Genomic DNA, 21792 nt, shown 5'->3' on the forward strand with positions numbered 1-21792 from the left:
CTATAAATCCTATGTCTTACTCAGACACGGTGTTTTAATTTTAAAACAAGCTACACAAATTTTGCAAATGTATATACAAAAAGCACACGAAACACGAGATCTTGCTTTGCTTTAATTACCCAACAGCATGAAACGATTTCTGCATGACAAAACTGGTGTGAAAATAAAAAAAGCGGCTTGTGAAATACGGCAAGTCGCAATAAAAGGGAGAATGCATTTTTAAACGTATGTCATACGTATACGTATTCGTATTTAATCTTAATCGAACAAAACAACATGACAATTTTAATTCATTCTATGTCCGACGAACGCAGATTTCAAAGCCTTGAAAATTTCATTGATCACAAAATAAATTCAACGCTTTTTCACAATCAGCACGGACTTTTCACTCTGTCGTTTAAATAAAAAACACACAAACAGTTCATCTGTTCTATTTTTTAAAGGAATTAACCGGTACAGCTATGTTTAAATTAATTTTAAAAGGAGGAAAAAACTTACCGGCCGACTGTAGTTTCCATCGTTTGCCCTCGTTCTGAGGCGACGTCGCTATTAACGATGATTGAAACAGTAGAAGGGGACGTAATTCTTTTCCCCGCGTTTTTCCGTAACGCTAAAAATTTATATAGAGTTTGTTTTAAAGGAACGAGAATACATTATTACACTGACATATGCTGTTATGAATACAAGCGAGAGAGAGAAAGAGAAAAAAAAAAACCCATCACATTATTAGAAAAGAAAAAAATACTTTTCAGAGAACAGACATAAACAAATAAAATAATATGCGATTTATTTTACATGCGCGAGAAGTAGAATTAATTTACAACAATGAGTAAAACTATACAATACATAACATAAAATAATATAGAAAAAGTATTAGAGAATATTTTACTGGGGCTGTTTCTCAGACTATAGAAGGAGCTATTTTTCTATTTTAATTTTCTCCCCGAAATGGGGAGTGAGCCGATCCTGGAGGTACTGCAATACCAGGCCAACTCGTGGCAAGAGCGGTGCAAGCACCTAACATCTCACCTAGTTGCAAAAATCAGTTTAATATCGAAGTACCCACATGGGGTACGTATCAGATATTAAGCTGATAAGAACAGATACTACACTTTGATCTTAGCCAAAAGGCCGAGAAGCGATACTCAAATGTTTCCGAGTTTCCAAAGCCTATAAATCCTATGTCTTACTCAGACACGGTGTTTTAATTTTAAAACAAGCTACACAAATTTTGCAAATGTATATACAAAAAGCACACGAAACACGAGATCTTGCTTTGCTTTAATTACCCAACAGCATGAAACGATTTCTGCATGACAAAACTGGTGTGAAAATAAAAAAAGCGGCTTGTGAAATACGGCAAGTCGCAATAAAAGGGAGAATGCATTTTTAAACGTATGTCATACGTATACGTATTCGTATTTAATCTTAATCGAACAAAACAACATGACAATTTTAATTCATTCTATGTCCGACGAACGCAGATTTCAAAGCCTTGAAAATTTCATTGATCACAAAATAAATTCAACGCTTTTTCACAATCAGCACGGACTTTTCACTCTGTCGTTTAAATAAAAAACACACAAACAGTTCATCTGTTCTATTTTTTAAAGGAATTAACCGGTACAGCTATGTTTAAATTAATTTTAAAAGGAGGAAAAAACTTACCGGCCGACTGTAGTTTCCATCGTTTGCCCTCGTTCTGAGGCGACGTCGCTATTAACGATGATTGAAACAGTAGAAGGGGACGTAATTCTTTTCCCCGCGTTTTTCCGTAACGCTAAAAATTTATATAGAGTTTGTTTTAAAGGAACGAGAATACATTATTACACTGACATATGCTGTTATGAATACAAGCGAGAGAGAGAAAGAGAAAAAAAAAAAACCCATCACATTATTAGAAAAGAAAAAAATACTTTTCAGAGAACAGACATAAACAAATAAAATAATATGCGATTTATTTTACATGCGCGAGAAGTAGAATTAATTTACAACAATGAGTAAAACTATACAATACATAACATAAAATAATATAGAAAAAGTATTAGAGAATATTTTACTGGGGCTGTTTCTCAGACTATAGAAGGAGCTATTTTTCTATTTTAATTTTCTCCCCGAAATGGGGAGTGAGCCGATCCTGGAGGTACTGCAATACCAGGCCAACTCGTGGCAAGAGCGGTGCAAGCACCTAACATCTCACCTAGTTGCAAAAATCAGTTTAATATCGAAGTACCCACATGGGGTACGTATCAGATATTAAGCTGATAAGAACAGATACTACACTTTGATCTTAGCCAAAAGGCCGAGAAGCGATACTCAAATGTTTCCGAGTTTCCAAAGCCTATAAATCCTATGTCTTACTCAGACACGGTGTTTTAATTTTAAAACAACAAGCTACACAAATTTTGCAAATGTATATACAAAAAGCACACGAAACACGAGATCTTGCTTTGCTTTAATTACCCAACAGCATGAAACGATTTCTGCATGACAAAACTGGTGTGAAAATAAAAAAAGCGGCTTGTGAAATACGGCAAGTCGCAATAAAAGGGAGAATGCATTTTTAAACGTATGTCATACGTATACGTATTCGTATTTAATCTTAATCGAACAAAACAACATGACAATTTTAATTCATTCTATGTCCGACGAACGCAGATTTCAAAGCCTTGAAAATTTCATTGATCACAAATAAATTCAACGCTTTTTCACAATCAGCACGGACTTTTCACTCTGTCGTTTAAATAAAAAACACACAAACAGTTCATCTGTTCTATTTTTTAAAGGAATTAACCGGTACAGCTATGTTTAAATTAATTTTAAAAGGAGGAAAAAACTTACCGGCCGACTGTAGTTTCCATCGTTTGCCCTCGTTCTGAGGCGACGTCGCTATTAACGATGATTGAAACAGTAGAAGGGGACGTAATTCTTTCCCCGCGTTTTTCCGTAACGCTAAAAATTTATATAGAGTTTGTTTTAAAGGAACGAGAATACATTATTACACTGACATATGCTGTTATGAATACAAGCGAGAGAGAGAAAGAGAAAAAAAAAAACCCATCACATTATTAGAAAAGAAAAAAATACTTTTCAGAGAACAGACATAAACAAATAAAATAATATGCGATTTATTTTACATGCGCGAGAAGTAGAATTAATTTACAACAATGAGTAAAACTATACAATACATAACATAAAATAATATAGAAAAAGTATTAGAGAATATTTTACTGGGGCTGTTTCTCAGACTATAGAAGGAGCTATTTTTCTATTTAATTTTCTCCCCGAAATGGGGAGTGAGCCGATCCTGGAGGTACTGCAATACCAGGCCAACTCGTGGCAAGAGCGGTGCAAGCACCTAACATCTCACCTAGTTGCAAAAATCAGTTTAATATCGAAGTACCCACATGGGGTACGTATCAGATATTAAGCTGATAAGAACAGATACTACACTTTGATCTTAGCCAAAAGGCCGAGAAGCGATACTCAAATGTTTCCGAGTTTCCAAAGCCTATAAATCCTATGTCTTACTCAGACACGGTGTTTTAATTTTAAAACAAGCTACACAAATTTTGCAAATGTATATACAAAAAGCACACGAAACACGAGATCTTGCTTTGCTTTAATTACCCAACAGCATGAAACGATTTCTGCATGACAAAACTGGTGTGAAAATAAAAAAAGCGGCTTGTGAAATACGGCAAGTCGCAATAAAAGGGAGAATGCATTTTTAAACGTATGTCATACGTATACGTATTCGTATTTAATCTTAATCGAACAAAACAACATGACAATTTTAATTCATTCTATGTCCGACGAACGCAGATTTCAAAGCCTTGAAAATTTCATTGATCACAAAATAAATTCAACGCTTTTTCACAATCAGCACGGACTTTTCACTCTGTCGTTTAAATAAAAAACACACAAACAGTTCATCTGTTCTATTTTTTAAAGGAATTAACCGGTACAGCTATGTTTAAATTAATTTTAAAAGGAGGAAAAAACTTACCGGCCGACTGTAGTTTCCATCGTTTGCCCTCGTTCTGAGGCGACGTCGCTATTAACGATGATTGAAACAGTAGAAGGGGACGTAATTCTTTTCCCCGCGTTTTTCCGTAACGCTAAAAATTTATATAGAGTTTGTTTTAAAGGAACGAGAATACATTATTACACTGACATATGCTGTTATGAATACAAGCGAGAGAGAGAAAGAGAAAAAAAAAAACCCATCACATTATTAGAAAAGAAAAAAATACTTTTCAGAGAACAGACATAAACAAATAAAATAATATGCGATTTATTTTACATGCGCGAGAAGTAGAATTAATTTACAACAATGAGTAAAACTATACAATACATAACATAAAATAATATAGAAAAAGTATTAGAGAATATTTTACTGGGGCTGTTTCTCAGACTATAGAAGGAGCTATTTTTCTATTTTAATTTTCTCCCCGAAATGGGGAGTGAGCCGATCCTGGAGGTACTGCAATACCAGGCCAACTCGTGGCAAGAGCGGTGCAAGCACCTAACATCTCACCTAGTTGCAAAAATCAGTTTAATATCGAAGTACCCACATGGGGTACGTATCAGATATTAAGCTGATAAGAACAGATACTACACTTTGATCTTAGCCAAAAGGCCGAGAAGCGATACTCAAATGTTTCCGAGTTTCCAAAGCCTATAAATCCTATGTCTTACTCAGACACGGTGTTTTAATTTTAAAACAAGCTACACAAATTTTGCAAATGTATATACAAAAAGCACACGAAACACGAGATCTTGCTTTGCTTTAATTACCCAACAGCATGAAACGATTTCTGCATGACAAAACTGGTGTGAAAATAAAAAAAGCGGCTTGTGAAATACGGCAAGTCGCAATAAAAGGGAGAATGCATTTTTAAACGTATGTCATACGTATACGTATTCGTATTTAATCTTAATCGAACAAAACAACATGACAATTTTAATTCATTCTATGTCCGACGAACGCAGATTTCAAAGCCTTGAAAATTTCATTGATCACAAAATAAATTCAACGCTTTTTCACAATCAGCACGGACTTTTCACTCTGTCGTTTAAATAAAAAACACACAAACAGTTCATCTGTTCTATTTTTTAAAGGAATTAACCGGTACAGCTATGTTTAAATTAATTTTAAAAGGAGGAAAAAACTTACCGGCCGACTGTAGTTTCCATCGTTTGCCCTCGTTCTGAGGCGACGTCGCTATTAACGATGATTGAAACAGTAGAAGGGGACGTAATTCTTTTCCCCGCGTTTTTCCGTAACGCTAAAAATTTATATAGAGTTTGTTTTAAAGGAACGAGAATACATTATTACACTGACATATGCTGTTATGAATACAAGCGAGAGAGAGAAAGAGAAAAAAAAAAACCCATCACATTATTAGAAAAGAAAAAAATACTTTTCAGAGAACAGACATAAACAAATAAAATAATATGCGATTTATTTTACATGCGCGAGAAGTAGAATTAATTTACAACAATGAGTAAAACTATACAATACATAACATAAAATAATATAGAAAAAGTATTAGAGAATATTTTACTGGGGCTGTTTCTCAGACTATAGAAGGAGCTATTTTTCTATTTTAATTTTCTCCCCGAAATGGGGAGTGAGCCGATCCTGGAGGTACTGCAATACCAGGCCAACTCGTGGCAAGAGCGGTGCAAGCACCTAACATCTCACCTAGTTGCAAAAATCAGTTTAATATCGAAGTACCCACATGGGGTACGTATCAGATATTAAGCTGATAAGAACAGATACTACACTTTGATCTTAGCCAAAAGGCCGAGAAGCGATACTCAAATGTTTCCGAGTTTCCAAAGCCTATAAATCCTATGTCTTACTCAGACACGGTGTTTTAATTTTAAAACAAGCTACACAAATTTTGCAAATGTATATACAAAAAGCACACGAAACACGAGATCTTGCTTTGCTTTAATTACCCAACAGCATGAAACGATTTCTGCATGACAAAACTGGTGTGAAAATAAAAAAAGCGGCTTGTGAAATACGGCAAGTCGCAATAAAAGGGAGAATGCATTTTTAAACGTATGTCATACGTATACGTATTCGTATTTAATCTTAATCGAACAAAACAACATGACAATTTTAATTCATTCTATGTCCGACGAACGCAGATTTCAAAGCCTTGAAAATTTCATTGATCACAAAATAAATTCAACGCTTTTTCACAATCAGCACGGACTTTTCACTCTGTCGTTTAAATAAAAAACACACAAACAGTTCATCTGTTCTATTTTTTAAAGGAATTAACCGGTACAGCTATGTTTAAATTAATTTTAAAAGGAGGAAAAAACTTACCGGCCGACTGTAGTTTCCATCGTTTGCCCTCGTTCTGAGGCGACGTCGCTATTAACGATGATTGAAACAGTAGAAGGGGACGTAATTCTTTTCCCCGCGTTTTTCCGTAACGCTAAAAATTTATATAGAGTTTGTTTTAAAGGAACGAGAATACATTATTACACTGACATATGCTGTTATGAATACAAGCGAGAGAGAGAAAGAGAAAAAAAAAAACCCATCACATTATTAGAAAAGAAAAAAATACTTTTCAGAGAACAGACATAAACAAATAAAATAATATGCGATTTATTTTACATGCGCGAGAAGTAGAATTAATTTACAACAATGAGTAAAACTATACAATACATAACATAAAATAATATAGAAAAAGTATTAGAGAATATTTTACTGGGGCTGTTTCTCAGACTATAGAAGGAGCTATTTTTCTATTTTAATTTTCTCCCCGAAATGGGGAGTGAGCCGATCCTGGAGGTACTGCAATACCAGGCCAACTCGTGGCAAGAGCGGTGCAAGCACCTAACATCTCACCTAGTTGCAAAAATCAGTTTAATATCGAAGTACCCACATGGGGTACGTATCAGATATTAAGCTGATAAGAACAGATACTACACTTTGATCTTAGCCAAAAGGCCGAGAAGCGATACTCAAATGTTTCCGAGTTTCCAAAGCCTATAAATCCTATGTCTTACTCAGACACGGTGTTTTAATTTTAAAACAAGCTACACAAATTTTGCAAATGTATATACAAAAAGCACACGAAACACGAGATCTTGCTTTGCTTTAATTACCCAACAGCATGAAACGATTTCTGCATGACAAAACTGGTGTGAAAATAAAAAAAGCGGCTTGTGAAATACGGCAAGTCGCAATAAAAGGGAGAATGCATTTTTAAACGTATGTCATACGTATACGTATTCGTATTTAATCTTAATCGAACAAAACAACATGACAATTTTAATTCATTCTATGTCCGACGAACGCAGATTTCAAAGCCTTGAAAATTTCATTGATCACAAAATAAATTCAACGCTTTTTCACAATCAGCACGGACTTTTCACTCTGTCGTTTAAATAAAAAACACACAAACAGTTCATCTGTTCTATTTTTTAAAGGAATTAACCGGTACAGCTATGTTTAAATTAATTTTAAAAGGAGGAAAAAACTTACCGGCCGACTGTAGTTTCCATCGTTTGCCCTCGTTCTGAGGCGACGTCGCTATTAACGATGATTGAAACAGTAGAAGGGGACGTAATTCTTTTCCCCGCGTTTTTCCGTAACGCTAAAAATTTATATAGAGTTTGTTTTAAAGGAACGAGAATACATTATTACACTGACATATGCTGTTATGAATACAAGCGAGAGAGAGAAAGAGAAAAAAAAAAACCCATCACATTATTAGAAAAGAAAAAAATACTTTTCAGAGAACAGACATAAACAAATAAAATAATATGCGATTTATTTTACATGCGCGAGAAGTAGAATTAATTTACAACAATGAGTAAAACTATACAATACATAACATAAAATAATATAGAAAAAGTATTAGAGAATATTTTACTGGGGCTGTTTCTCAGACTATAGAAGGAGCTATTTTTCTATTTTAATTTTCTCCCCGAAATGGGGAGTGAGCCGATCCTGGAGGTACTGCAATACCAGGCCAACTCGTGGCAAGAGCGGTGCAAGCACCTAACATCTCACCTAGTTGCAAAAATCAGTTTAATATCGAAGTACCCACATGGGGTACGTATCAGATATTAAGCTGATAAGAACAGATACTACACTTTGATCTTAGCCAAAAGGCCGAGAAGCGATACTCAAATGTTTCCGAGTTTCCAAAGCCTATAAATCCTATGTCTTACTCAGACACGGTGTTTTAATTTTAAAACAAGCTACACAAATTTTGCAAATGTATATACAAAAAGCACACGAAACACGAGATCTTGCTTTGCTTTAATTACCCAACAGCATGAAACGATTTCTGCATGACAAAACTGGTGTGAAAATAAAAAAAGCGGCTTGTGAAATACGGCAAGTCGCAATAAAAGGGAGAATGCATTTTTAAACGTATGTCATACGTATACGTATTCGTATTTAATCTTAATCGAACAAAACAACATGACAATTTTAATTCATTCTATGTCCGACGAACGCAGATTTCAAAGCCTTGAAAATTTCATTGATCACAAAATAAATTCAACGCTTTTTCACAATCAGCACGGACTTTTCACTCTGTCGTTTAAATAAAAAACACACAAACAGTTCATCTGTTCTATTTTTTAAAGGAATTAACCGGTACAGCTATGTTTAAATTAATTTTAAAAGGAGGAAAAAACTTACCGGCCGACTGTAGTTTCCATCGTTTGCCCTCGTTCTGAGGCGACGTCGCTATTAACGATGATTGAAACAGTAGAAGGGGACGTAATTCTTTTCCCCGCGTTTTTCCGTAACGCTAAAAATTTATATAGAGTTTGTTTTAAAGGAACGAGAATACATTATTACACTGACATATGCTGTTATGAATACAAGCGAGAGAGAGAAAGAGAAAAAAAAAAACCCATCACATTATTAGAAAAGAAAAAAATACTTTTCAGAGAACAGACATAAACAAATAAAATAATATGCGATTTATTTTACATGCGCGAGAAGTAGAATTAATTTACAACAATGAGTAAAACTATACAATACATAACATAAAATAATATAGAAAAAGTATTAGAGAATATTTTACTGGGGCTGTTTCTCAGACTATAGAAGGAGCTATTTTTCTATTTTAATTTTCTCCCCGAAATGGGGAGTGAGCCGATCCTGGAGGTACTGCAATACCAGGCCAACTCGTGGCAAGAGCGGTGCAAGCACCTAACATCTCACCTAGTTGCAAAAATCAGTTTAATATCGAAGTACCCACATGGGGTACGTATCAGATATTAAGCTGATAAGAACAGATACTACACTTTGATCTTAGCCAAAAGGCCGAGAAGCGATACTCAAATGTTTCCGAGTTTCCAAAGCCTATAAATCCTATGTCTTACTCAGACACGGTGTTTTAATTTTAAAACAAGCTACACAAATTTTGCAAATGTATATACAAAAAGCACACGAAACACGAGATCTTGCTTTGCTTTAATTACCCAACAGCATGAAACGATTTCTGCATGACAAAACTGGTGTGAAAATAAAAAAAGCGGCTTGTGAAATACGGCAAGTCGCAATAAAAGGGAGAATGCATTTTTAAACGTATGTCATACGTATACGTATTCGTATTTAATCTTAATCGAACAAAACAACATGACAATTTTAATTCATTCTATGTCCGACGAACGCAGATTTCAAAGCCTTGAAAATTTCATTGATCACAAAATAAATTCAACGCTTTTTCACAATCAGCACGGACTTTTCACTCTGTCGTTTAAATAAAAAACACACAAACAGTTCATCTGTTCTATTTTTTAAAGGAATTAACCGGTACAGCTATGTTTAAATTAATTTTAAAAGGAGGAAAAAACTTACCGGCCGACTGTAGTTTCCATCGTTTGCCCTCGTTCTGAGGCGACGTCGCTATTAACGATGATTGAAACAGTAGAAGGGGACGTAATTCTTTTCCCCGCGTTTTTCCGTAACGCTAAAAATTTATATAGAGTTTGTTTTAAAGGAACGAGAATACATTATTACACTGACATATGCTGTTATGAATACAAGCGAGAGAGAGAAAGAGAAAAAAAAAAACCCATCACATTATTAGAAAAGAAAAAAATACTTTTCAGAGAACAGACATAAACAAATAAAATAATATGCGATTTATTTTACATGCGCGAGAAGTAGAATTAATTTACAACAATGAGTAAAACTATACAATACATAACATAAAATAATATAGAAAAAGTATTAGAGAATATTTTACTGGGGCTGTTTCTCAGACTATAGAAGGAGCTATTTTTCTATTTTAATTTTCTCCCCGAAATGGGGAGTGAGCCGATCCTGGAGGTACTGCAATACCAGGCCAACTCGTGGCAAGAGCGGTGCAAGCACCTAACATCTCACCTAGTTGCAAAAATCAGTTTAATATCGAAGTACCCACATGGGGTACGTATCAGATATTAAGCTGATAAGAACAGATACTACACTTTGATCTTAGCCAAAAGGCCGAGAAGCGATACTCAAATGTTTCCGAGTTTCCAAAGCCTATAAATCCTATGTCTTACTCAGACACGGTGTTTTAATTTTAAAACAAGCTACACAAATTTTGCAAATGTATATACAAAAAGCACACGAAACACGAGATCTTGCTTTGCTTTAATTACCCAACAGCATGAAACGATTTCTGCATGACAAAACTGGTGTGAAAATAAAAAAAGCGGCTTGTGAAATACGGCAAGTCGCAATAAAAGGGAGAATGCATTTTTAAACGTATGTCATACGTATACGTATTCGTATTTAATCTTAATCGAACAAAACAACATGACAATTTTAATTCATTCTATGTCCGACGAACGCAGATTTCAAAGCCTTGAAAATTTCATTGATCACAAAATAAATTCAACGCTTTTTCACAATCAGCACGGACTTTTCACTCTGTCGTTTAAATAAAAAACACACAAACAGTTCATCTGTTCTATTTTTTAAAGGAATTAACCGGTACAGCTATGTTTAAATTAATTTTAAAAGGAGGAAAAAACTTACCGGCCGACTGTAGTTTCCATCGTTTGCCCTCGTTCTGAGGCGACGTCGCTATTAACGATGATTGAAACAGTAGAAGGGGACGTAATTCTTTTCCCCGCGTTTTTCCGTAACGCTAAAAATTTATATAGAGTTTGTTTTAAAGGAACGAGAATACATTATTACACTGACATATGCTGTTATGAATACAAGCGAGAGAGAGAAAGAGAAAAAAAAAAACCCATCACATTATTAGAAAAGAAAAAAATACTTTTCAGAGAACAGACATAAACAAATAAAATAATATGCGATTTATTTTACATGCGCGAGAAGTAGAATTAATTTACAACAATGAGTAAAACTATACAATACATAACATAAAATAATATAGAAAAAGTATTAGAGAATATTTTACTGGGGCTGTTTCTCAGACTATAGAAGGAGCTATTTTTCTATTTTAATTTTCTCCCCGAAATGGGGAGTGAGCCGATCCTGGAGGTACTGCAATACCAGGCCAACTCGTGGCAAGAGCGGTGCAAGCACCTAACATCTCACCTAGTTGCAAAAATCAGTTTAATATCGAAGTACCCACATGGGGTACGTATCAGATATTAAGCTGATAAGAACAGATACTACACTTTGATCTTAGCCAAAAGGCCGAGAAGCGATACTCAAATGTTTCCGAGTTTCCAAAGCCTATAAATCCTATGTCTTACTCAGACACGGTGTTTTAATTTTAAAACAAGCTACACAAATTTTGCAAATGTATATACAAAAAGCACACGAAACACGAGATCTTGCTTTGCTTTAATTACCCAACAGCATGAAACGATTTCTGCATGACAAAACTGGTGTGAAAATAAAAAAAGCGGCTTGTGAAATACGGCAAGTCGCAATAAAAGGGAGAATGCATTTTTAAACGTATGTCATACGTATACGTATTCGTATTTAATCTTAATCGAACAAAACAACATGACAATGTTAATTCATTCTATGTCCGACGAACGCAGATTTCAAAGCCTTGAAAATTTCATTGATCACAAAATAAATTCAACGCTTTTTCACAATCAGCACGGACTTTTCACTCTGTCGTTTAAATAAAAAACACACAAACAGTTCATCTGTTCTATTTTTTAAAGGAATTAACCGGTACAGCTATGTTTAAATTAATTTTAAAAGGAGGAAAAAACTTACCGGCCGACTGTAGTTTCCATCGTTTGCCCTCGTTCTGAGGCGACGTCGCTATTAACGATGATTGAAACAGTAGAAGGGGACGTAATTCTTTTCCCCGCGTTTTTCCGTAACGCTAAAAATTTATATAGAGTTTGTTTTAAAGGAACGAGAATACATTATTACACTGACATATGCTGTTATGAATACAAGCGAGAGAGAGAAAGAGAAAAAAAAAAACCCATCACATTATTAGAAAAGAAAAAAATACTTTTCAGAGAACAGACATAAACAAATAAAATAATATGCGATTTATTTTACATGCGCGAGAAGTAGAATTAATTTACAACAATGAGTAAAACTATACAATACATAACATAAAATAATATAGAAAAAGTATTAGAGAATATTTTACTGGGGCTGTTTCTCAGACTATAGAAGGAGCTATTTTTCTATTTTAATTTTCTCCCCGAAATGGGGAGTGAGCCGATCCTGGAGGTACTGCAATACCAGGCCAACTCGTGGCAAGAGCGGTGCAAGCACCTAACATCTCACCTAGTTGCAAAAATCAGTTTAATATCGAAGTACCCACATGGGGTACGTATCAGATATTAAGCTGATAAGAACAGATACTACACTTTGATCTTAGCCAAAAGGCCGAGAAGCGATACTCAAATGTTTCCGAGTTTCCAAAGCCTATAAATCCTATGTCTTACTCAGACACGGTGTTTTAATTTTAAAACAAGCTACACAAATTTTGCAAATGTATATACAAAAAGCACACGAAACACGAGATCTTGCTTTGCTTTAATTACCCAACAGCATGAAACGATTTCTGCATGACAAAACTGGTGTGAAAATAAAAAAAGCGGCTTGTGAAATACGGCAAGTCGCAATAAAAGGGAGAATGCATTTTTAAACGTATGTCATACGTATACGTATTCGTATTTAATCTTAATCGAACAAAACAACATGACAATTTTAATTCATTCTATGTCCGACGAACGCAGATTTCAAAGCCTTGAAAATTTCATTGATCACAAAATAAATTCAACGCTTTTTCACAATCAGCACGGACTTTTCACTCTGTCGTTTAAATAAAAAACACACAAACAGTTCATCTGTTCTATTTTTTAAAGGAATTAACCGGTACAGCTATGTTTAAATTAATTTTAAAAGGAGGAAAAAACTTACCGGCCGACTGTAGTTTCCATCGTTTGCCCTCGTTCTGAGGCGACGTCGCTATTAACGATGATTGAAACAGTAGAAGGGGACGTAATTCTTTTCCCCGCGTTTTTCCGTAACGCTAAAAATTTATATAGAGTTTGTTTTAAAGGAACGAGAATACATTATTACACTGACATATGCTGTTATGAATACAAGCGAGAGAGAGAAAGAGAAAAAAAAAAAACCCATCACATTATTAGAAAAGAAAAAAATACTTTTCAGAGAACAGACATAAACAAATAAAATAATATGCGATTTATTTTACATGCGCGAGAAGTAGAATTAATTTACAACAATGAGTAAAACTATACAATACATAACATAAAATAATATAGAAAAAGTATTAGAGAATATTTTACTGGGGCTGTTTCTCAGACTATAGAAGGAGCTATTTTTCTATTTTAATTTTCTCCCCGAAATGGGGAGTGAGCCGATCCTGGAGGTACTGCAATACCAGGCCAACTCGTGGCAAGAGCGGTGCAAGCACCTAACATCTCACCTAGTTGCAAAAATCAGTTTAATATCGAAGTACCCACATGGGGTACGTATCAGATATTAAGCTGATAAGAACAGATACTACACTTTGATCTTAGCCAAAAGGCCGAGAAGCGATACTCAAATGTTTCCGAGTTTCCAAAGCCTATAAATCCTATGTCTTACTCAGACACGGTGTTTTAATTTTAAAACAAGCTACACAAATTTTGCAAATGTATATACAAAAAGCACACGAAACACGAGATCTTGCTTTGCTTTAATTACCCAACAGCATGAAACGATTTCTGCATGACAAAACTGGTGTGAAAATAAAAAAAGCGGCTTGTGAAATACGGCAAGTCGCAATAAAAGGGAGAATGCATTTTTAAACGTATGTCATACGTATACGTATTCGTATTTAATCTTAATCGAACAAAACAACATGACAATTTTAATTCATTCTATGTCCGACGAACGCAGATTTCAAAGCCTTGAAAATTTCATTGATCACAAAATAAATTCAACGCTTTTTCACAATCAGCACGGACTTTTCACTCTGTCGTTTAAATAAAAAACACACAAACAGTTCATCTGTTCTATTTTTTAAAGGAATTAACCGGTACAGCTATGTTTAAATTAATTTTAAAAGGAGGAAAAAACTTACCGGCCGACTGTAGTTTCCATCGTTTGCCCTCGTTCTGAGGCGACGTCGCTATTAACGATGATTGAAACAGTAGAAGGGGACGTAATTCTTTTCCCCGCGTTTTTCCGTAACGCTAAAAATTTATATAGAGTTTGTTTTAAAGGAACGAGAATACATTATTACACTGACATATGCTGTTATGAATACAAGCGAGAGAGAGAAAGAGAAAAAAAAAAACCCATCACATTATTAGAAAAGAAAAAAATACTTTTCAGAGAACAGACATAAACAAATAAAATAATATGCGATTTATTTTACATGCGCGAGAAGTAGAATTAATTTACAACAATGAGTAAAACTATACAATACATAACATAAAATAATATAGAAAAAGTATTAGAGAATATTTTACTGGGGCTGTTTCTCAGACTATAGAAGGAGCTATTTTTCTATTTTAATTTTCTCCCCGAAATGGGGAGTGAGCCGATCCTGGAGGTACTGCAATACCAGGCCAACTCGTGGCAAGAGCGGTGCAAGCACCTAACATCTCACCTAGTTGCAAAAATCAGTTTAATATCGAAGTACCCACATGGGGTACGTATCAGATATTAAGCTGATAAGAACAGATACTACACTTTGATCTTAGCCAAAAGGCCGAGAAGCGATACTCAAATGTTTCCGAGTTTCCAAAGCCTATAAATCCTATGTCTTACTCAGACACGGTGTTTTAATTTTAAAACAAGCTACACAAATTTTGCAAATGTATATACAAAAAGCACACGAAACACGAGATCTTGCTTTGCTTTAATTACCCAACAGCATGAAACGATTTCTGCATGACAAAACTGGTGTGAAAATAAAAAAAGCGGCTTGTGAAATACGGCAAGTCGCAATAAAAGGGAGAATGCATTTTTAAACGTATGTCATACGTATACGTATTCGTATTTAATCTTAATCGAACAAAACAACATGACAATTTTAATTCATTCTATGTCCGACGAACGCAGATTTCAAAGCCTTGAAAATTTCATTGATCACAAAATAAATTCAACGCTTTTTCACAATCAGCACGGACTTTTCACTCTGTCGTTTAAATAAAAAACACACAAACAGTTCATCTGTTCTATTTTTTAAAGGAATTAACCGGTACAGCTATGTTTAAATTAATTTTAAAAGGAGGAAAAAACTTACCGGCCGACTGTAGTTTCCATCGTTTGCCCTCGTTCTGAGGCGACGTCGCTATTAACGATGATTGAAACAGTAGAAGGGGACGTAATTCTTTTCCCCGCGTTTTTCCGTAACGCTAAAAATTTATATAGAGTTTGTTTTAAAGGAACGAGAATACATTATTACACTGACATATGCTGTTATGAATACAAGCGAGAGAGAGAAAGAGAAAAAAAAAAACCCATCACATTATTAGAAAAGAAAAAAATACTTTTCAGAGAACAGACATAAACAAATAAAATAATATGCGATTTATTTTACATGCGCGAGAAGTAGAATTAATTTACAACAATGAGTAAAACTATACAATACATAACATAAAATAATATAGAAAAAGTATTAGAGAATATTTTACTGGGGCTGTTTCTCAGACTATAGAAGGAGCTATTTTTCTATTTTAATTTTCTCCCCGAAATGGGGAGTGAGCCGATCCTGGAGGTACTGCAATACCAGGCCAACTCGTGGCAAGAGCGGTGCAAGCACCTAACATCTCACCTAGTTGCAAAAATCAGTTTAATATCGAAGTACCCACATGGGGTACGTATCAGATATTAAGCTGATAAGAACAGATACTACACTTTGATCTTAGCCAAAAGGCCGAGAAGCGATACTCAAATGTTTCCGAGTTTCCAAAGCCTATAAATCCTATGTCTTACTCAGACACGGTGTTTTAATTTTAAAACAAGCTACACAAATTTTGCAAATGTATATACAAAAAGCACACGAAACACGAGATCTTGCTTTGCTTTAATTACCCAACAGCATGAAACGATTTCTGCATGACAAAACTGGTGTGAAAATAAAAAAAGCGGCTTGTGAAATACGGCAAGTCGCAATAAAAGGGAGAATGCATTTTTAAACGTATGTCATACGTATACGTATTCGTATTTAATCTTAATCGAACAAAACAACATGACAATTTTAATTCATTCTATGTCCGACGAACGCAGATTTCAAAGCCTTGAAAATTTCATTGATCACAAAATAAATTCAACGCTTTTTCACAATCAGCACGGACTTTTCACTCTGTCGTTTAAATAAAAAACACACAAACAGTTCATCTGTTCTATTTTTTAAAGGAATTAACCGGTACAGCTATGTTTAAATTAATTTTAAAAGGAGGAAAAAACTTACCGGCCGACTGTAGTTTCCATCGTTTGCCCTCGTTCTGAGGCGACGTCGCTATTAACGATGATTGAAACAGTAGAAGGGGACGTAATTCTTTTCCCCGCGTTTTTCCGTAACGCTAAAAATTTATATAGAGTTTGTTTTAAAGGAACGAGAATACATTATTACACTGACATATGCTGTTATGAATACAAGCGAGAGAGAGAAAGAGAAAAAAAAAAACCCATCACATTATTAGAAAAGAAAAAAATACTTTTCAGAGAACAGACATAAACAAATAAAATAATATGCGATTTATTTTACATGCGCGAGAAGTAGAATTAATTTACAACAATGAGTAAAACTATACAATACATAACATAAAATAATATAGAAAAAGTATTAGAGAATATTTTACTGGGGCTGTTTCTCAGACTATAGAAGGAGCTATTTTTCTATTTTAATTTTCTCCCCGAAATGGGGAGTGAGCCGATCCTGGAGGTACTGCAATACCAGGCCAACTCGTGGCAAGAGCGGTGCAAGCACCTAACATCTCACCTAGTTGCAAAAATCAGTTTAATATCGAAGTACCCACATGGGGTACGTATCAGATATTAAGCTGATAAGAACAGATACTACACTTTGATCTTAGCCAAAAGGCCGAGAAGCGATACTCAAATGTTTCCGAGTTTCCAAAGCCTATAAATCCTATGTCTTACTCAGACACGGTGTTTTAATTTTAAAACAAGCTACACAAATTTTGCAAATGTATATACAAAAAGCACACGAAACACGAGATCTTGCTTTGCTTTAATTACCCAACAGCATGAAACGATTTCTGCATGACAAAACTGGTGTGAAAATAAAAAAAGCGGCTTGTGAAATACGGCAAGTCGCAATAAAAGGGAGAATGCATTTTTAAACGTATGTCATACGTATACGTATTCGTATTTAATCTTAATCGAACAAAACAACATGACAATTTTAATTCATTCTATGTCCGACGAACGCAGATTTCAAAGCCTTGAAAATTTCATTGATCACAAAATAAATTCAACGCTTTTTCACAATCAGCACGGACTTTTCACTCTGTCGTTTAAATAAAAAACACACAAACAGTTCATCTGTTCTATTTTTTAAAGGAATTAACCGGTACAGCTATGTTTAAATTAATTTTAAAAGGAGGAAAAAACTTACCGGCCGACTGTAGTTTCCATCGTTTGCCCTCGTTCTGAGGCGACGTCGCTATTAACGATGATTGAAACAGTAGAAGGGGACGTAATTCTTTTCCCCGCGTTTTTCCGTAACGCTAAAAATTTATATAGAGTTTGTTTTAAAGGAACGAGAATACATTATTACACTGACATATGCTGTTATGAATACAAGCGAGAGAGAGAAAGAGAAAAAAAAAAACCCATCACATTATTAGAAAAGAAAAAAATACTTTTCAGAGAACAGACATAAACAAATAAAATAATATGCGATTTATTTTACATGCGCGAGAAGTAGAATTAATTTACAACAATGAGTAAAACTATACAATACATAACATAAAATAATATAGAAAAAGTATTAGAGAATATTTTACTGGGGCTGTTTCTCAGACTATAGAAGGAGCTATTTTTCTATTTTAATTTTCTCCCCGAAATGGGGAGTGAGCCGATCCTGGAGGTACTGCAATACCAGGCCAACTCGTGGCAAGAGCGGTGCAAGCACCTAACATCTCACCTAGTTGCAAAAATCAGTTTAATATCGAAGTACCCACATGGGGTACGTATCAGATATTAAGCTGATAAGAACAGATACTACACTTTGATCTTAGCCAAAAGGCCGAGAAGCGATACTCAAATGTTTCCGAGTTTCCAAAGCCTATAAATCCTATGTCTTACTCAGACACGGTGTTTTAATTTTAAAACAAGCTACACAAATTTTGCAAATGTATATACAAAAAGCACACGAAACACGAGATCTTGCTTTGCTTTAATTACCCAACAGCATGAAACGATTTCTGCATGACAAAACTGGTGTGAAAATAAAAAAAGCGGCTTGTGAAATACGGCAAGTCGCAATAAAAGGGAGAATGCATTTTTAAACGTATGTCATACGTATACGTATTCGTATTTAATCTTAATCGAACAAAACAACATGACAATTTTAATTCATTCTATGTCCGACGAACGCAGATTTCAAAGCCTTGAAAATTTCATTGATCACAAAATAAATTCAACGCTTTTTCACAATCAGCACGGACTTTTCACTCTGTCGTTTAAATAAAAAACACACAAACAGTTCATCTGTTCTATTTTTTAAAGGAATTAACCGGTACAGCTATGTTTAAATTAATTTTAAAAGGAGGAAAAAACTTACCGGCCGACTGTAGTTTCCATCGTTTGCCCTCGTTCTGAGGCGACGTCGCTATTAACGATGATTGAAACAGTAGAAGGGGACGTAATTCTTTTCCCCGCGTTTTTTCCGTAACGCTAAAAATTTATATAGAGTTTGTTTTAAAGGAACGAGAATACATTATTACACTGACATATGCTGTTATGAATACAAGCGAGAGAGAGAAAGAGAAAAAAAAAAAACCCATCACATTATTAGAAAAGAAAAAAATACTTTTCAGAGAACAGACATAAACAAATAAAATAATATGCGATTTATTTTACATGCGCGAGAAGTAGAATTAATTTACAACAATGAGTAAAACTATACAATACATAACATAAAATAATATAGAAAAAGTATTAGAGAATATTTTACTGGGGCTGTTTCTCAGACTATAGAAGGAGCTATTTTTCTATTTTAATTTTCTCCCCGAAATGGGGAGTGAGCCGATCCTGGAGGTACTGCAATACCAGGCCAACTCGTGGCAAGAGCGGTGCAAGCACCTAACATCTCACCTAGTTGCAAAAATCAGTTTAATATCGAAGTACCCACATGGGGTACGTATCAGATATTAAGCTGATAAGAACAGATACTACACTTTGATCTTAGCCAAAAGGCCGAGAAGCGATACTCAAATGTTTCCGAGTTTCCAAAGCCTATAAATCCTATGTCTTACTCAGACACGGTGTTTTAATTTTAAAACAAGCTACACAAATTTTGCAAATGTATATACAAAAAGCACACGAAACACGAGATCTTGCTTTGCTTTAATTACCCAACAGCATGAAACGATTTCTGCATGACAAAACTGGTGTGAAAATAAAAAAAGCGGCTTGTGAAATACGGCAAGTCGCAATAAAAGGGAGAATGCATTTTTAAACGTATGTCATACGTATACGTATTCGTATTTAATCTTAATCGAACAAAACAACATGACAATTTTAATTCATTCTATGTCCGACGAACGCAGATTTCAAAGCCTTGAAAATTTCATTGATCACAAAATAAATTCAACGCTTTTTCACAATCAGCACGGACTTTTCACTCTGTCGTTTAAATAAAAAACACACAAACAGTTCATCTGTTCTATTTTTTAAAGGAATTAACCGGTACAGCTATGTTTAAATTAATTTTAAAAGGAGGAAAAAACTTACCGGCCGACTGTAGTTTCCATCGTTTGCCCTCGTTCTGAGGCGACGTCGCTATTAACGATGATTGAAACAGTAGAAGGGGACGTAATTCTTTTCCCCGCGTTTTTCCGTAACGCTAAAAATTTATATAGAGTTTGTTTTAAAGGAACGAGAATACATTATTACACTGACATATGCTGTTATGAATACAAGCGAGAGAGAGAAAGAGAAAAAAAAAAAACCCATCACATTATTAGAAAAGAAAAAAAATACTTTTCAGAGAACAGACATAAACAAATAAAATAATATGCGATTTATTTTACATGCGCGAGAAGTAGAATTAATTTACAACAATGAGTAAAACTATACAATACATAACATAAAATAATATAGAAAAAGTATTAGAGAATATTTTACTGGGGCTGTTTCTCAGACTATAGAAGGAGCTATTTTTCTATTTTAATTTTCTCCCCGAAATGGGGAGTGAGCCGATCCTGGAGGTACTGCAATACCAGGCCAACTCGTGGCAAGAGCGGTGCAAGCACCTAACATCTCACCTAGTTGCAAAAATCAGTTTAATATCGAAGTACCCACATGGGGTACGTATCAGATATTAAGCTGATAAGAACAGATACTACACTTTGATCTTAGCCAAAAGGCCGAGAAGCGATACTCAAATGTTTCCGAGTTTCCAAAGCCTATAAATCCTATGTCTTACTCAGACACGGTGTTTTAATTTTAAAACAAGCTACACAAATTTTGCAAATGTATATACAAAAAGCACACGAAACACGAGATCTTGCTTTGCTTTAATTACCCAACAGCATGAAACGATTTCTGCATGACAAAACTGGTGTGAAAATAAAAAAAGCGGCTTGTGAAATACGGCAAGTCGCAATAAAAGGGAGAATGCATTTTTAAACGTATGTCATACGTATACGTATTCGTATTTAATCTTAATCGAACAAAACAACATGACAATTTTAATTCATTCTATGTCCGACGAACGCAGATTTCAAAGCCTTGAAAATTTCATTGATCACAAAATAAATTCAACGCTTTTTCACAATCAGCACGGACTTTTCACTCTGTCGTTTAAATAAAAAACACACAAACAGTTCATCTGTTCTATTTTTTAAAGGAATTAACCGGTACAGCTATGTTTAAATTAATTTTAAAAGGAGGAAAAAAACTTACCGGCCGACTGTAGTTTCCATCGTTTGCCCTCGTTCTGAGGCGACGTCGCTATTAACGATGATTGAAACAGTAGAAGGGGACGTAATTCTTTTCCCCGCGTTTTTCCGTAACGCTAAAAATTTATATAGAGTTTGTTTTAAAGGAACGAGAATACATTATTACACTGACATATGCTGTTATGAATACAAGCGAGAGAGAGAAAGAGAAAAAAAAAAACCCATCACATT

General features: G+C 34.7%; 18 non-coding genes across 18 annotated transcripts; all 18 read right to left on the reverse strand.

Annotated features, from left to right (window-relative positions):
• Positions 1–950: 950 nt before the first annotated feature.
• Positions 951–1143, reverse strand: LOC134704182 (U2 spliceosomal RNA). The gene has a single exon (XR_010105286.1). It is a non-coding gene; the product is annotated as a U2 spliceosomal RNA (small nuclear RNA).
• Positions 1144–2121: 978 nt separating this feature from the next.
• LOC134704194 (U2 spliceosomal RNA) lies at positions 2122–2314 on the reverse strand. Its single transcript, XR_010105297.1, has one exon. It is a non-coding gene; the product is annotated as a U2 spliceosomal RNA (small nuclear RNA).
• Positions 2315–3291: 977 nt separating this feature from the next.
• Positions 3292–3484, reverse strand: LOC134704198 (U2 spliceosomal RNA). The gene has a single exon (XR_010105301.1). It is a non-coding gene; the product is annotated as a U2 spliceosomal RNA (small nuclear RNA).
• A 977-nt stretch (positions 3485–4461) lies between these two features.
• On the reverse strand, positions 4462–4654 carry LOC134704199 (U2 spliceosomal RNA). The gene has a single exon (XR_010105302.1). It is a non-coding gene; the product is annotated as a U2 spliceosomal RNA (small nuclear RNA).
• A 977-nt stretch (positions 4655–5631) lies between these two features.
• LOC134704200 (U2 spliceosomal RNA) lies at positions 5632–5824 on the reverse strand. Its single transcript, XR_010105303.1, has one exon. It is a non-coding gene; the product is annotated as a U2 spliceosomal RNA (small nuclear RNA).
• Positions 5825–6801: 977 nt separating this feature from the next.
• On the reverse strand, positions 6802–6994 carry LOC134704183 (U2 spliceosomal RNA). The gene has a single exon (XR_010105287.1). It is a non-coding gene; the product is annotated as a U2 spliceosomal RNA (small nuclear RNA).
• A 977-nt stretch (positions 6995–7971) lies between these two features.
• On the reverse strand, positions 7972–8164 carry LOC134704184 (U2 spliceosomal RNA). Its single transcript, XR_010105288.1, has one exon. It is a non-coding gene; the product is annotated as a U2 spliceosomal RNA (small nuclear RNA).
• Positions 8165–9141: 977 nt separating this feature from the next.
• LOC134704185 (U2 spliceosomal RNA) lies at positions 9142–9334 on the reverse strand. Its single transcript, XR_010105289.1, has one exon. It is a non-coding gene; the product is annotated as a U2 spliceosomal RNA (small nuclear RNA).
• Positions 9335–10311: 977 nt separating this feature from the next.
• On the reverse strand, positions 10312–10504 carry LOC134704186 (U2 spliceosomal RNA). Its single transcript, XR_010105290.1, has one exon. It is a non-coding gene; the product is annotated as a U2 spliceosomal RNA (small nuclear RNA).
• A 977-nt stretch (positions 10505–11481) lies between these two features.
• On the reverse strand, positions 11482–11674 carry LOC134704187 (U2 spliceosomal RNA). The gene has a single exon (XR_010105291.1). It is a non-coding gene; the product is annotated as a U2 spliceosomal RNA (small nuclear RNA).
• A 977-nt stretch (positions 11675–12651) lies between these two features.
• LOC134704188 (U2 spliceosomal RNA) lies at positions 12652–12844 on the reverse strand. Its single transcript, XR_010105292.1, has one exon. It is a non-coding gene; the product is annotated as a U2 spliceosomal RNA (small nuclear RNA).
• A 978-nt stretch (positions 12845–13822) lies between these two features.
• LOC134704189 (U2 spliceosomal RNA) lies at positions 13823–14015 on the reverse strand. The gene has a single exon (XR_010105293.1). It is a non-coding gene; the product is annotated as a U2 spliceosomal RNA (small nuclear RNA).
• A 977-nt stretch (positions 14016–14992) lies between these two features.
• LOC134704190 (U2 spliceosomal RNA) lies at positions 14993–15185 on the reverse strand. The gene has a single exon (XR_010105294.1). It is a non-coding gene; the product is annotated as a U2 spliceosomal RNA (small nuclear RNA).
• A 977-nt stretch (positions 15186–16162) lies between these two features.
• LOC134704192 (U2 spliceosomal RNA) lies at positions 16163–16355 on the reverse strand. The gene has a single exon (XR_010105295.1). It is a non-coding gene; the product is annotated as a U2 spliceosomal RNA (small nuclear RNA).
• A 977-nt stretch (positions 16356–17332) lies between these two features.
• Positions 17333–17525, reverse strand: LOC134704193 (U2 spliceosomal RNA). Its single transcript, XR_010105296.1, has one exon. It is a non-coding gene; the product is annotated as a U2 spliceosomal RNA (small nuclear RNA).
• A 977-nt stretch (positions 17526–18502) lies between these two features.
• On the reverse strand, positions 18503–18695 carry LOC134704195 (U2 spliceosomal RNA). The gene has a single exon (XR_010105298.1). It is a non-coding gene; the product is annotated as a U2 spliceosomal RNA (small nuclear RNA).
• Positions 18696–19674: 979 nt separating this feature from the next.
• On the reverse strand, positions 19675–19867 carry LOC134704196 (U2 spliceosomal RNA). The gene has a single exon (XR_010105299.1). It is a non-coding gene; the product is annotated as a U2 spliceosomal RNA (small nuclear RNA).
• Positions 19868–20846: 979 nt separating this feature from the next.
• Positions 20847–21039, reverse strand: LOC134704197 (U2 spliceosomal RNA). The gene has a single exon (XR_010105300.1). It is a non-coding gene; the product is annotated as a U2 spliceosomal RNA (small nuclear RNA).
• Positions 21040–21792: the final 753 nt, after the last annotated feature.

Source organism: Mytilus trossulus, unplaced genomic scaffold (genome assembly GCF_036588685.1).
Source record: "Mytilus trossulus isolate FHL-02 unplaced genomic scaffold, PNRI_Mtr1.1.1.hap1 h1tg001304l__unscaffolded, whole genome shotgun sequence".
In the NCBI taxonomy this organism is placed as follows: Eukaryota; Metazoa; Mollusca; class Bivalvia; order Mytilida; family Mytilidae; genus Mytilus; species Mytilus trossulus.